Here is a 16,787-nt window from a genome sequence, read left to right as displayed (position 1 = left end):
GAGCTCAGCCAGCAGTTAATATTTTGTGAGGAATTACTATGTGCCAGGCCCTGCATTAAGGACTTGTCATGCATTCCCTCACTTACCCTTCGTAAGCCCCCCACAAAAATAGCTACATTTTTTTACTGCATTCATTTTCTAAATGAAAAGATGAGGTGTCCACATAAGTATCTAACCCACAGTTCTAGAGCTAGTAAAATGGATTTGGGATCTGTGTGGCTCTAATCACTGGGTTAGTGTTCCTGGAAAAAAGTCCCATCTGCCAGAGGTTGGCTCTTGCTGGGTATCACAGCTCGGGGACCCCGCTGAAGATGCTGAGGCTTTCCCAAATGGCTGCAGCCTCCCTTTCCCAGAAAACGCTGTGTGGGAGAGTAAATAGCTGGGTTTGGGGCATAATGGTTTTCTTCTGTTTTGTGTTACTGGATTTGATGCACAGAAAACTGCCCAGAACCTCAAATAATTACAGTAAGACGACTCTGCTTCCTTCACGCGGCCACAGCAGACAGGCAGGAGCCCAGAGACGCTGCAAAGTGAGTGTTGTAACCATCTGATGGGAAAAAGCAGGAGCCCAGAATCGGGAATTTCAGACAGAACCGCAAGCACAGCGTGGCATTTGGCAGAGATGAGGATAGCCCCCACCCCTAGGAGTTCACTGACTTGTTTCGTATAAAAATATCACTTAATAAAACAGTTAATAAAAAGACCTTTAAGACATGTAATTAAGGGGGAGGAAGGCAAGTTGTAAGACAGTTTGTGCATTAGGTACCATTTGTGTCAGGAAAAAATGCCACCAGACAGTCTACAGTCTAGACAACCATACACTGTCTGCGAACTGTCTCAGAGGAGGGGGCCAGATACTGGAGAGATGTTGGCTTAACCCTTATTTTTTGGAAGTTTTCACAATACTATGATAATCATGTATTATTGGGTAATGAAAAATAAGCAAAACCAAGTAGGTTTAAAAAAGAGAAAAAGAAAGTGAGAGATGATCCCTGTTGTCTCTTTGTCAGTCAGAATTTGTACTTCAGCGATACTGCCAATTCCTTCTTTGATTGTCATGACAAACATTCCAGCTGTCCCCTCAACTTTAAACAGGATGCATAGTACACCTCCCATGCCTACCGAACATTGACATTAAAGAGATCATTGGGGCCAACATTTCTATAGATAAATGAAGGGAAGACAGTGCCTTCCTCTGCCCTTGTGGTTTTTCTGACGTCCACCTTTTTGCTCTTCAGCTCTGGTTTCAGAGACTTAATCCTAGAGCTACAGAGTGAACCCAGGAGAGTCAGATCACTCGGATACTCCCTCAAGGGCAGTATATCATTAGAGCAGAGGTGGTGGGTGAAGGCTGGGGGTTAGAAATAGTTCTATGAAGAGGGTCTGCACTGTACCCAGCTGGTGTCTGGATATTTGTGCATAAGCATGTATGTGTTTGAATGTTTGTGTGTGTGTTTATGTGGGTAACTATGTATATGTGTGAGGGTGTGTGTGTGTGTTTCTGAATGTTTATATGTCTATTACTGAATATGTGAGTCTGTGTGTATATGTGTGAGTGTGTTTGTGAATGTTTATGTCTATTACTGAATATGTGAGTCTGTGTGTATATGTGTGAGTGTGTGTTTGTGAATGTTTATATGGCTATTACTGAATATGTGAGTCCGTGTGTATATGTGTGTTTGTGAATGTTTATATGTCTGTTACTGAATGTATGAATCTATGTGTGTATGTGTAAGTGTGTGTGTGGAATGGAGGATCTCTCTTTCTCTGAGCCAGAAGCCTAAAGAGATGTGACAAGGTGCTTGAAGACCTCAACACATTCCTGACTCCTCTGCAGAGGTCTCCCAGGTACCCAGCTGTGACTCAGCGATATGACTGACAACAGTCTTTACTTTACACTTGCCTCTGGTAACTGACCCATCATACTTCAGTATGACATATTTCATACTGTCAATATTTCATGAAGACACCACTTTCTCTGACCCTCTGGAAACAAAAGCATGGAAATGGTAATTTATAGTCACCCTGGAGGGGCTCAGATTATCCAGCTTCAGCAGCGGGAAGGACACAAGTTCTGGGGCCAGATGGTCTAGCTCCTCCTGACACACCCACCTTCATTCCCTTTACAGATGGATTAACAGTTGTGACTCTAGGCACCTTTCTTTTCAACAGGTTTCTGAGTATATAATACAATCTCTGTCTCATTACCAATTCTTGTAAGGTCTACATACCACCTCCAATCATAGAGGGGCCTGGCTATAGAAAGAGCCTTCTCCTGGATCCTGTAGAAAATAAGTAAAGCCTACAGTCTTGGTTTACTGGGTACCTTTCCTGCAGATGGGGGTATGGCACCTCACTGGGGTGCCTTTTGCAACATGATATAAATTCTCTCTCTGCATCCTCAAGAGATACAGAGAGAGAATAAATATTTAAGAAGACCAGGCATCTTTTGGAGTAAGACATGAGCAACAGAGACTCTACTTCAGACATGAATGCATCAAGAGAAGATAATTTATTTCTCTTCTTTGATATAGCAAAGGCCTGCCTGACCCATCCTAAAATTAGAATAATATCTATAAAGAAACATATTATTTACAAATATATGTAAAGAAACCTCCAGAGAAGTATATAGCATAGAAAAAAATGACTGAGTAATATATTATATGAGTGGCCATGCAGGGCAAGGAGAGAGAAAGTGAAGTTTATGAAAAATGGTTGTGTTTTTGCCTAGTTTTCTTTTGTTTCACCCCTCAGGTATCTCAAGATCACCACTCATACAGGCCATTGTCATGTCAAGGATAGAATCTCAAGGACTGGGCCACATTCACATGTCAGTGTTAAAAGTAAGCACCAGTCTAGGAGGTTGGGAACAAATGGATATGGAGAGGGCCCAGGAGAGAGGAAAGGTGGAAAATGAGCTTTTCCCTGTGAAAGAAGAAGGACAGGGCAAATAAGAACATGGCACACTGTAGTTTCTACTTGGCATTATCCCACCCAAGGGTTGCTCCTTGATGTTTAATCTCTTCACCTTTTCCCGTTCTCTTAAGCTCTTGACATCTAGCAGCCTAATTTATCTTTAGATTTTTTAGTGACTCTTTAATCCCTGACTCAATCACTTCCTCAAAACAAGGTTATTTTAAGAATATTGTTGTATGACTCCCCTAGTGGTCTAGTGCCATGGTTAAGACTCTGAACTTCCACCGCAGGGGTCATGGGTTCAATCCCCAGTCAGGGGATGCCACATGTCACATGGTGCAGCCATGTCATATATCTGTGTCTGTATCCATCTATCTGTCTATTGTTGTAACAATCTTTGTTTTTGCTAAGCCTGAGTGTGAAAGCCCTCCTTGGAATGCCATTTACTTGAACTAGAAAATGTGGTGAATGCACAAGTGATCAATTGCCCCAAATCTCTCCCCAGAGTCCCCTCTCTCGATCCACCATGAGGGACTGTAACTTGCTCTGAAGTCCAGGATGCCTGGCACTTTCCTTCTAATGGACATTCAAAACACTCAGGCTCCACGGTGAACTGTTGGAACAATTTTCCTCCAAGATCTGATCCATCACACACATGCCTACATTTTGCCCACATCCACCCTCTCTCCCCTCAGTGAGCTAGCTGTCCGCAACTACTATAGGTGTAAATGGAAGCCTCCTGACCAAAGTACAAAACCCAGGGCTTTTCTGAACCACTCCATTTCCTTCATCCTCTGGAGAGTTGGCCTTCTCATACCCTTGCTGTCCTCCTGCCCATGCCTCCCTTTCCCCAGCCCCTTGATCTACATGCCTCACTTTAGGGACTTGCCACAAAGATGCTGCTGCAGAAGGAAGAACGTCTTTAGAGAAAATATTCTCCATAAAATATGCTGGAGACTGGCAGTTTTTTTAATGCTATTGTGACTGTCACTATATGAGTTGTTAGTTGTTTTGAAAGCATTGTCTTATTTAATGCTTGAAAAAGCTCCAAGAGGATTTCTATTTATTTATTTATTTATTTTTTTACTGGAGGAAAACTAAGTTGCAGGGAGAGTTAGCAGTTCACTCCAGATTACAGAACTAGTGGCCCACAAACTTGGTTTCTGAATCCCAGTGGGGATTTGATGCCAAGGCCCTTTCTTCAATGTCTCCCAGGAAAACTCAAAATTTTTCCCTTAGAGAAGGATGAAAAATACCTAATGTATTATAATTTTGTTCTATTTGTCTATCCATCAGTGGACAAAGAGTTTTTCATTTATCAATATTTTTTCCTTTTTATAAAAGTAATATTTATTCACTGAAAATTGCATAGGAAATACAGAGACACAAAAGGAAAGAGTCAATTGTAATCCCACCACTCAGATATAGCAAGTCTACATTTTGGTATGGATCTTTGAACATAGTTTTGATTGGAACCATTTTTATGAGTTCATGCAAAGAGTTAATGTTGGACAAAGTTCTATGCCAATAAATGATTCCAGAACATTTGATTGTGTTTGATTGTACCACACTTAAACCAATACCAAATGGTCGGCCATGAAAACAAAGAAATATTATTTGCTTATTTTATAAATGATAAAAGGCTGCCATCCGAAAGCATTAAAGCTAAAAAGAACCAATCATAAAGCTTTATCAAAGTCAAGAATTGATAGACTTTGCGTATGAAGGGGCAGGTAGTAAATATTTCAGATTTGTGGCCCCTATGGTCTCTGTTGTAACTAGTCAAGTCTGCATTATAGCACAAAAGTAGCCACAGATAATACATAAATGTGTGTGCCTGTGTGTCAACCAAATTATTTACAGACATTGAAATTTGAATTTTGCATGATTTTCATCTGTCATAAAATACTATTCTTTTTATTTTTTAAAATTATTGAAAAATATAAAGACAACCCTTGACCTGTGAGCCATACAAACACAGGTGATGGCCTGCAATTTGCCCACCCTTGCTACAAATCATCCATTCAGGCTTGGATAACATCACCAGAGCCATGTTATAGAACCAACAAGAATTTTCCTTCTAACCTTTCCTTCTCCTCTTTTCCTGAATATTCTCTCTCTCTCTCTCTCTCACACACACAAACACACACACACACACACACACACACACACATTTGGTTGCTCCAGAGTCCTTTCTTTACAGGCTGGCCACCTGCTCCCTGAGTTCTTCTATAAGTTCAAAATTTACTTCCATTTTCCTGAATTTTCTTTCTGGGAGCAGCTGATAATCTGACCAAAGTAGTTCACATTAAGAAGTGATTGGCAGGGAATTTTCCCAGAAAATCTGGGAATTTTCATTTAAAAGAAAACATACAGATATATATAGCTGGATATTGGGGAAGACACTTTTGAGTAGCAGGATATCCAGTTCTTCATTCAGGTTATTGATTTTGGTTCTTATGAGGCTGCCCAAGAAGATTAAGACGTTCAGTCTACTGGGAACTTGCTATCTACAGTAGACCCTTGAGCAGCCCAGGTTTGAACACACACACATGGATTGTTTTTCATAGTGAATACTACAGTCCTACACAATCTGCAGCTAGCTGAATCTGAGGATGGAACCGTGAATATGGAGAAACCATAAATGCAACATGTGGATACAAAGGGCTGACTATAAGGGTTAAGGCCCCAATCCCCTTCTAACTCCCATTGCTCAAGGGTCAACTATAATTGGGGAAGCAGACAAAGAAAGTAAAAAATTCAAACCAGAGGCTATTAACTGTCAAGAACTAGTAAATAAATCAAATGGCTAAGCTCTGTTAGTGACTTAAATAATTGCCCAATAGTATCAAGCCCAGAAATTTGGGGACCTTTCTATGTATACTCTGTTCACTGCTAAGCATAGGGCCTTACCCTTTGCCTTTCATGGATAATGAGTTCACAACATCCCCAGGGGCTCATGGCTTTTATCCAGTTAGAGTCCCTACTTTATCCTTTTACTGGTGTTATTGTATGAAACAGCAACCCAAGCTTGGAGGCAGTTTTTAAGTCTTTCCTTAAAATAGCCAGAGATTTGTAAAGCACCAAATGAAATGCCTTCAGAAGGCCTTTAGTTACCGAGCAGGGGAGTTTCACCACTAATTCTAAGGCAACCATTGGACAAGCAACTGGAAACAGGGCAACAGGGATTGATGTGAAAACATCTGCAAAGGTCTCCTCTCTCCAAAGAGGTGGAGGAAGGTAGGTTACCCAGGAGTCACAAGAAGTTACTAAAGTCACATGAACCTTCTTTGCTGAAAGACACAGCCTAAACTTCAGGGCAGTGAAAGCTTTTTCACAGGTATCACAGAAAGGTAGAGCAAAAAGGTGGCCTTGAGAAACAAAACCAAGATTGGATCAAATGGCTAGACACTAGCGGTTTCCCTTGCAGTGATATTTGCCTGCCATCTTCCCAACCCCAGCCATGAGGTAGAGCTCAGCTACCCCAGTGCCGGGGAGGCTGGGAAGGGTCTGCCCAGGAATTGCCAGGGGAAGGAAGCCTCAAAGCCAGGAGAGGCAGCTTGAAGGTCAACATCTGAGCATCAGACTGCTTCTGAAAGCAAACAGTGAAAAATGCACTTTCCCTATATATTCTAAAAATCAACCAGATACCCTTATGTTTTTTAAATCACACAATTTTCACTTCAATGACAAGTGTTAATAGGTCATTAAAATAATAGGTGTATTACTAACCCAGGCTATTGGCAATTGGGGTTCACTGCAAACTCTTGATGTTGTCTTCCTGTATCTCACTGCGGTTCCACTTCATCTGGCTCCCTGCCTTTGGCAATGGCTAGTTCAGTCGCTCAGTGGTGTCCAACTCTTTGCAACCCCATGGACCGCAGCATGCCAGGCTTCCCTGTCCATCACCAACTCCTGGAGCTTACTCAAACTCATGTCCATCGAGTCGGTGATGCCATCCAACCATCTCATCCTCTGTCATCCCCTTCTCCTCCCAACTTAACTCTTTCCCAGCATCAGGGTCTTTCCAAATGAGTCAGTTCTTCGCATCAGGTGGCCAAAGTATTGGAGTTTCAGCTTCAGCATCAGTCCTTCCAATGAATATTCAGGACTGATTTCCTTTAGGATAGACTGGTTGGATCTCCTTGCAGTCCAAGGGACTCTCAAGAGTCTTCTCCAACACCATAGTTAAAATGCACCAGTTCTTCAGTGCTCAGCCTTCTTTATGATCCAGCTCTCACATCCATACATGACTGCTGGGAAAACCATAGCTTTGACTAGATGGACCTTTGTTGGCAAAGTAATGTCTCTGCTTTTTAATATGCTGTCTAGGTTGGTCAAACTTTTCTTCCAAGGAGCAATTGTCTTTTGATTTCATGGCTGCAGTCACCATCTGCAGTGGTTTTGGAGCCCAAAATACAAAGTCTGTGATTGTTTCCATTGTTTCCCCATCTAATTCCCATGAAGTGATGGGACTGGATGCCATGATCTTAGTTTTCTGAATCTTGAGTTTTAAGCCAACTTTTTCACTCTCCTCTTTCACTTTTATTGAGAGGCTGTTTAGTTGTTCTTCGCTTTCTGCCATAAGGGTGGTGTCATCTGCATATCTGAGGTTATTGATATTTCTCCTGGCAATCTTGATTCTAGCTTGTGCTTCATCCAGCCCAGCATTTCACATGATGTACTCTGCATAGAAATTAAATAAGCAAGGTGACAATATATAGCCATGACGTACTCCTTTCCCAATTTGGAACCAGTCTGTTGTTCCATGTCCAGTTCTAACTGTTGCTTCCTGACCTGCATACAGATTTCTCAGGAGGCAGTTCAGGTGGTCTGGTATTCCCATCTCTTTAAGAATTTTCCACAGTTTGTTGTGATCTACACAAAGGCTTGAGGGTAGTCAATAAAGCAGAAGTAGATGTTTTCCTGGAACTTTCTTGTTTTTTCAATGATCCAGTAGATGTTGGCAATTTGATCTCTGGTTCCTCTGTCTTTTCTAAAACCAGCTTGAACATCTGGAAGTTCATGGTTCATGTTCCATTGAAGCTTGGCTTGGAGAATTTTGAGCAATACTTTGCTAGCGTGTGAGATGAGTGCAATTGTGCAGTAGTTGGAACATTCCTGGCCTTGCCTTTCTTTGGAATTGGAATGAAAACTGACTTTTTCCAGTCCTGTGGCCACTTCTGAGTTTTCCAAATTTGCTGGCATATTGAGTGCAGCACTTTCACAGCATCATCTTCCAAGATTTGAAATAGCTCAACCGGAATTCCATCACCTCCACTAGCTTTCTTCATAGTGATGCTTTGTAAGGCCAACTTGACTTCACATTCCAGGATGTTTGGCTCTAGGTGAGTGATCACACCATCATGGTTATCTGGGTCATGAACATCTTTTCTTGTGTAGTTCTTCTGTATATTCTTGCCACCTCTTCTTAGTATCTTTTGTTTCAGTTAAGTCCATACCATTTCTGTCCTTTATTGAGCCCATCTTTGCACGAAATATTCCCTTGGTATCTCTAATTTTCTTAAAAAGATCGCTAGTCTTTCCCATTCTATTATTTTCCTCTATTTCTTTGCATTGATCACTGAGGAAGTCTTTCTTATCTCTCCTTGCTATTCTTTGGAATTCTGAATTCAAATGGGTATATCTGTCCTTTTCTCCTTTGCCTTTTGCTTCTCTTCTTTTCAAAGCTATTTGTAAGGCCTCTTCAGACAAACAGTTTGCCTTTTTGCATTTGTTTTTCTTAGGTATGGTCTTGATCTCTGCCTCATGTATAATGTCATGAACCTCCCTCCATAGTTCTTCTGGCACTCTGTCTATCAGATCTAATCCCTTGAATCTATTTCTCACTTCCACTGTATAATAATATGGAATTTGATTTAGGTCATACCTGAATGGTCTAGCAGTTTCCCCTACTTTCTTCAATTTAAGTCTGAATTTTGCAATAAGGAGTTCATGATCTGAGCCACAGTCAGCTCCCGCTCTTGTTTTTGCTGACTATATAGAGATTCTCCATCTTTGGCTGCAAAGAATATAATCAATCTAATTTTGGTATTGAGCATCTGGTGATGCCCATGTGTATAGTCTTCTCTTGTGTTGTTGGAAGAGGGTGTTTGCTGTGACCAGTGGGTTCTCTTGGCAAAACTCTATTAGTCTTTGCCCTGCTCCATTCCGTATTCCAAGGCCAAATTTGCCTGTTACTCCAGGTGTTTCTTGACTTTCTACTTTTGCATTCCAGTCCCCTATAATGAAAAGGATATCTTTTTTTGTGTTAGTTCTAGAAGGTCTTATTGGTCTTCATAGAACTGTTCAACTTCAGCTTCTTCAGCATTAACTGGTCGGGGCATAGACTTGGATTAATATGATATTGCATGGTTTGCCTTGGAAATGAACAGAGATCATTCTGTCATTTTTGAGATTGCATCCAAGTATTGCATTTCAGACTCTTTTGTTGACCATGATTTCTACTCCATTTCTTCTAAGAGATTTTTGCCCACAGTAGTAGATATAATGGTCATCTGAGTTAAATTCTCCCATTCCAGTCGATTTCAGTTCACTGATTCCTAAAATTTCAATCCTTACTCTTGCCATCTCCTATTTGACCACTTCCTATTTGCCTTGATTTGTGGACCTAACATTCCAGGTTCCTATGCAATATTGCTTTTTATAGCATTGGACTTTACTTCCATCACTAGTCACATCCGCAACTGGGTGCTGTTTTTGCTTTGACTCTGTGTCTTCATTCTTTCTGGAGTTATTTCTCCACTGATCTCCCATAGCATAGAGCATTGATGGTTTAGAGAAAGGCAAATTGCTGAGCTAATTAAACTCTATAGTTTTTAAAAACATATTCCTCTCATTTCAGGCAGTGTTAAATCGGTACAACTTTCTTTGAGAAAGCCAAAAATAAATTCTGGGCTTAGATATTGTAGATACAATTGCTGTCTTAAATTCTAAATTGCTGGAAAACAAAGGCTTACCATGGAAATGGTTATTTAGCTGTAACTGTGGGGGTGTAGGTATGATGCTATTATTAACCTGCTTTACAAATGAATGTGTCAGGAGCTGTGAAGAAAGACCCAGAGTTTGGTGGCCAGATGCCAGTGAAGATAAATATCCAGAGTGAACTCATCTCCCTTTGCTAATTGTAATTCTAGGTCTGTTTCTACCCTTTCTCACCTTGGTTATAGGACTCTGCAAGAGCCAAATGTATTTCAGAGTTAACTACAAGGGAGTAATCCGGATCCCTGTTGATAAATAAATTATGTTCCAATCACTGCTGCTTTTTTGAAATATGTTACTGAATGAAGCAAAAAATTAAGCCCTTGAGCTTTAGCATATCTTATTTTGCTATCCACTATAATAACTCTGTCTATGCTCAAGTAACCCATTCCCCTTGGCAATTTAAAGGAGTGCTTGAGGTAAGATAGGGGCAAAAATACAAACCAAATTTGTCTTCCTGTTTATAGCTTTTTCTGGAAAAAATACTGAGAGTGCTGTAATTAAAATTAGAATGGTAACAATGTTAACTGTAGTTATAAAGTGTAGGGGTTTTCAGACTGGGGCCTTCTTGCCTTCTGACAGCTTTTTTTTTTTTTTTGCAGGTGAGAATAGTCGGGAATCTGTGTGATGGTGATCAGAAGGGCCACGGGAGCAGAAACGGAGACCAGGACTCTGGGCTTCCTCTCCGAAGCCTGAGGGCCTGGCAGTCACTCAGACGGGAGAGCAGATTCCAAAGGGATCATGCCCAGTGAACTAGGAGGGTCTCGGTGGTGTTTCTTTCAGCATTTAACAAAGAGAATTTTACCTGGGAGCTCATTTATCGTTTAAAACCTGACTCCCAAGCCTGAAGTAAAAAGGCCAAAAGGGACTGAGAAAGCCCATACCTGCCTTGGAGAGGCAGAGAGCTGCAACAACAGGTGACAACAAGCGAGGGAGAGGGGATAGCCTCACACCCAGCACCAGACAACCTGCCTCATTGGTTCTCTGTTGCTCTTCCTGAGGTTCTGCCATGGGCATGAAAGGAATGGATGGAGCTTTGGCTCTTGGGGCCACTTTATGTGTCTGTGACTATAGACTATAATGATGATTTCTGTGGGTTTTTCTTTTTCATTTTAGTTTGGTTGTTTTTCTTATTTATTTTTTATTATTTATCCACAGAAAAACTGTTTCTCTCTCTCTCTCTAATCCTTTATTTGCCAAAGAAGACACAAAAGAAGAGCCAAAGGAAATTTAAAATAGGAAATTTTCCACTAGGAGAAAGGGGGATGACCTAACAGGGCTCCTTTCCTTTTCTTTCAACTCCAGTTGGGTGCAGCAGCCCTGTGTTTTCAGAGCCTTCTTTGTCCCCAGGCCTCTGTCTCTTCTCACATTGTTCTCCAAAACTGTCCCCAGGTTTGGTGGTGCAATAGCTTTGGGAAGCTGGCATCCTCCTTCAGGAGGTCACTCAAAACTCCTAGTGGGTTTGCATGTTGAGTCCTTAGAGATAGAAGGAACTTACAGCTATCTGGTCTTGGAATCTCTTTGCCCTTCTCGTTAATAATAACACAGGTCTAACATTTTAACTCTGTAACATTTATAGGACATTGTATACCAAAGGATGTTCTAAATACATTACATACATTAACTCATTTGTTTCTCACATACCCTCCGAAGGAGGAGCTATTTTCATCTCCCTCTTACAGATAAGGAAACTGTGCACAGAGAGCTTCAGTACCCAAGATGGCCCTCTAGAAGATTCGGAAGTGCCTCTTTACACATTTCATATTCTGGCCAAATTTGCTGTATATGCCCTAGATCTTCTGTCTTATGCCTGGAAAACTGCCCAGCTGTACCTCCCCTAAGCCCAGTGTTGTCCAAATCACCCCCACCCTCATGGTCCAGGGATTCCTTCTCCAGACAGCCTCTCCTGATTGCCTTCGGTGAGAGTCAATCTCCTTATTCTGAAACAGCAAAGAACTTTAACTGTGCTGTGTAGCATGTGCCATGTTCTGCCCTATATAAGCATTTATCTTTAAAGTCTTAGGCTAAGCACTCTGATCTGATGCATGTCTGATTTATCTCTCTGCTTGCTCATTTCCTAGCTTGTGACTTGAGCTTATACCTGTGTTGCAGTATTTATCACACGTCAGAGAAAAAGTCTGAATGAATATGCACACTATATATTATGTTACTTCATGGAATGATAACTTCTTTTACTTAATAGAATTAAGCTCATTGGAAATATTAAATACATATTCCCAAAAGGGATTTTTACAATACCTGTCAAATGATATGCAATTTTTCCAGTGGGGGAAAGCATTTGTATAGGGTATAAACCTGTATTAACACAGCAAGAAATCTGAGGACCCCCGTGTATATTAATTAATATACCCCTGTGTATATTAACATGCAGAGCACTGTCTACCCAGATGATCCAGGAGTTGCATTGCTTTTCTGGATTCCCTTGTATGAAATAAAGCATTTCTGTCTGGCCCCTACTCTACCACCACCCTTTCTGGGCCCATGAACTTTTGAACCAGGGCAGTGAGGCTCCGCTCTGGGCGACTCTCTCATCCACCAATGTGTCCACACAGTGAGCTATATTCACAGGCCACAGAAACGTCACTGCTTAACCATAAGGCTTGGGGCTCAGCCACAGCCCAGACCAACACTCACAAAACAATTTCTCCCTTGTATAAAGTAATGCATTTAAAAAGTCATTCCTGATGATACTTTGCACCTTCAGCTACACAGGTGACCTATAAAGGAGGTGACCTCTCCCACTTTTGTGGAAGCAACAGGAGAAACAACCAGGCAGAGAGGAGCACACACAAAGTATTTTGATCTGATTATTTGGCAGGATCCCTGCATAGTAAGGATCTGTTCAAAATAGAGGTTGAAATCAACTCCTGACCCCAGAATTAAACTGTTTGCAAATATTCACTGACGTCAATAAAGTGAGAGTTCTTGACTCTCTGTGCATAAGATTCCCTGTGGAATTTAACACACACACACACACACACACACACACACACACACACACACAAGGCAGGCTCTCCCCTTGAAAATATTGCAATTTTAAAAAGCTACATAGTTTAATCCGATGTGAAGTCTAGGTTGAGAATTACTCTGACAAGAGAAGACATAAAAACAATGGGCAATTCTCAGTCTCAGGCCCTGTCGCTTGCTGTTGCTGTTTTTTAATCAAAATGGTGAGGAAGGAAAATCAGTAAGAACATTAGTTTTGCAAGCAGCAAGACATAATATTTCATAGCTACAGGAAACAGCGGGTGGCTATGATTTCATCACTAGTGGAAGTAAAACATTTTTCACAAGAACAAATCAAACCAAAACACATACAAAATCCTGTGAAGTCTAAAAAAAACCTATAAACTTAAGATTGAGAACTTATACTTCATTCACATTCAAATACCATTAATTAATTATTGGCAACATTTTTTAAAAAAACCTATAAACTTAAGATTGAGAACTTATACTTCATTCACATTCAAATACCATTAATTAATTATTGGCAACATTTTAGTATTAAACTCAGAATGTTTCTAGAAATGTACAATTTTCCAAGACTGAGCTAGGAAGAAATTGAAATATGAATAGAACAATTACCTATAGTGAAATTGAATCAGTAGCTCAAAAACTCCCAATAAACAAAAGTCCAGGGTCAGATAACTTCACAGGTAAATACTACCAAAATTTACCCTTACCAAAATATTCCAATAATTACAGAGGAAGAAATGCTTCTGAACTCCTTCTATGAGGTCAGCATCATTTGGTTCTAAAACCGGACAGATATATCACACAAAAAAGAAACTTACAGGCCCAAATCTTTGATAAACATAGATGCAAAAATCCTCAACAAAATAATAGCAAACTGAATCCAACAATGCATCAAAAGATCCTATTCCATGCCAGAAAAATACATCAAAAGATCCTTTACCATGGAATTTATTCTAGAGATGGAAGGATGATTCAATCTCTGAAAGTTAATCAACATGATATACCATATTAACAAAGAATAAAAATCATAAATCATCTCAAAAGATGCTGGAAAAGTTTTTGATAAAATTCAACATCAATTAATGATAAAAACTTTCAATAAAGTGGGTATAGAGGGAGCACAGTGTATTAGTGTTAGTCGCTCAGTCATGTCCAACTCTTTGCAACGTCATGGACTGTAGCCCACCAGGCTACTCTGTTCATTCTCCAGGCAAGAATACTGGGGTGGGTAGCCATTCCCTTCTCCAGAGAATCTTCCCAATTCAGGGATTAAACCTAGTCACCTGCATTGCAGACAGATTCTTTACCATCTGAGCCACCAGGGAAGCCTGTAGAGGGAACATACTTTAACATAGTAAAGAAAGTCCTTGCCACATCAACCAGATGAGAAAAGTAAATAAAAGGAATCCAAATTAGAAAGGGAGAAGTAAAATTGTCACTGTTTGCAGATGACATAATACTATACATAGAAAATTCTAAAGATATCATCAAAAAACTACTAAAACTCATCTATGAATGTAAAAAAATTGCAGGGTATAAAATTAATATACAGAAATTGGTTGCATTTCTATCAGCCAGTTCAGTCGCTCAGTCGTGTCCAACTCCTCGCGACCCCATGAATCGCAGCACGCCAGGCCTCCCTGTCCATCACCAACGCCTCTCAAACTCAGGTCCATCGAGTCGGTGATGCCATCCAGCCATCTCATCCTCTGTCGTCCCCTTTTCCTCCTGCCCCCAATCCCTCCCAGCATCAGAGTCTTTTCCAATGAGTCAACTCTTCACATGGGGTGGCCAAAGTATTGGAGTTTCAGCCTCAGCAGCAGTCCTTCCAATGAACATCCAGGACTGATCTCCTTTAGGATGGACTGGTTGGATCTCCTTGCAGTCCAAGGGACTTGCAAGAGTCTTCTCCAACACCACAATTCAAAAGCATTAATTCTTCGGCGCTCAGCTGTCTTCACAGTCCAACTCTCACATCCATACATGACTATTGGAAAAACCATAGCCTTGACTAGATGGACCTTAGTTGGCAAAGTAATGTCTCTGCTTTTTAATATGCTATCTACGTTGGTCATAACTTTACTTCCAAGGAGTAAGCGTCTTTTAATTTCATGGCTGCAGTCACCATCTGCAGTGATTTTGGAGCCCAAAAAAATAAAGTCTGACACTGTTTCCACTGTTTCCCCATCTATTTCCCATGAACTGATGGGACCAGATGCCATGATCATTGTTTTCTGAATGCTGAGCTTTAAGCCAACTTTTCCACTCTCCTCTTTCACTTTCATCAAGAGGCTTTTTAGTTCCTCTTCACTTTCTGCCATAAGGGTGGTGTCATCTGCATATCTGAGGTTATTGATATTTCTCCTGGCAATCTTGATTCCAGCCTGTGCTTCTTCCAGCCCAGTGTTTTTTATGATGTACTCTGCATAGAAGTTAAATAAGCAGGGTGACAATATATAGCCTTGATGTACTCCTTTTCCTATTTGGAACCAGTCTGTTGTTCCATGTCCAGTTCTAACTGTTGCTTTCTGACCTGCATATAGGTTTCTCAAGAGGCAGGTCAGGTGGTCTGGTATTCCCATCTCTTTCAGAATTTTCCACAGTTTATTGTGATCCACACCTTTCTATACACTAACAATAAACTATTAGAAAGTGAAAAATAAAATAATCCCACTTATTATCACATCAAAAAGAATAAAATAACTAGGAATAAACTGAAGGAAGTAAAAGATTTATACTTGGAAAATTGTAAGATACTGATGAGAGAAATTACAGACAACACAAACAGATGGAAAGATATACTATCTTCCTGGATTGGAAGAATTAATATCGTTAAAATGACCATACTAGCCAAGGCAACCTACAGACTCAGTGCAATCTCTATCAAAATACTAACAACATTTTTTTTAATAGAACTGGAACAAATAATTCCAAAATCTATATGGGAACACAAAGGACCCCAGATAGCTAAAACAATCTTGAAAAAGAAGAACAAAACTAGAGGTATTGCCTGCCCTGATTTCAAACTGTAATACAAAGTTATAGTCATCAAAACAGTATGAGAGTGGCATAAAAACAGATGCATAGGTGAATGGAACATAATAGAGAGCCTAGAAATGAACCTGCATTCATGTGGGCAATTAGTCTATGACAAAGACGTTAAGAATATACAAGGGGAAAAGACAGATTCTTCAACAATGTTGCTGGGAAAACTGGACAGCTACATGCCAAAACAAAACAAAACAAAACTTGACCACTCTTCAAACCATGCATAAAAAATAAATTTAAAATGGATTAATACATGTAAGAACTGAAACAACAGAAATTCTATGCAGGCAGTATGCTTTTTTTACATCAGTTATATATATATATCAGAGAAAGCAATGGCAACCCACTCCAGTACTCTTGCCTGGAAAATCCTATGGGTGGAGGAGCCTGGTGGGCTGTAGTCCATGGGGTCGCTAAGAGTAGGACACGACTGAGCGACTTCCCTGTCACTTTTCACTTTCATGCACTGGAGAAGGAAATGGCAACCCATTCCAGGGTTCTTGCCTGGAGAATCCCAGGGACAGGGGAGCCTGGTGGGCTGCCGTCTATGGGGTCACACAGAGTTGGACACGACTGAAGCGACTTAGCAGTAGCAGCACATATATATATATATATGTGTATATATATATATATATATATATATACATAATTTTTTTTTTTTTTTAGACTTCCCTGGTGGCTCAGATGGTAAAGCGTCTGCCTACAATGTGTGAAGACCCGGGTTCAATCCCTGGGTCGGGAAGATCTCTTGGAGAAGGAAATGGCAACCCACTCCAGTACTCTTGCCTGGAAAATCCCATGGATGGAGGAGCCTGGTGGGCTAC

Source organism: Budorcas taxicolor, chromosome 10, assembly GCF_023091745.1.
Source record: "Budorcas taxicolor isolate Tak-1 chromosome 10, Takin1.1, whole genome shotgun sequence".
Classification (NCBI taxonomy): Eukaryota; Metazoa; Chordata; class Mammalia; order Artiodactyla; family Bovidae; genus Budorcas; species Budorcas taxicolor.
Note: the sequence above shows the minus strand (reverse complement) of the source record.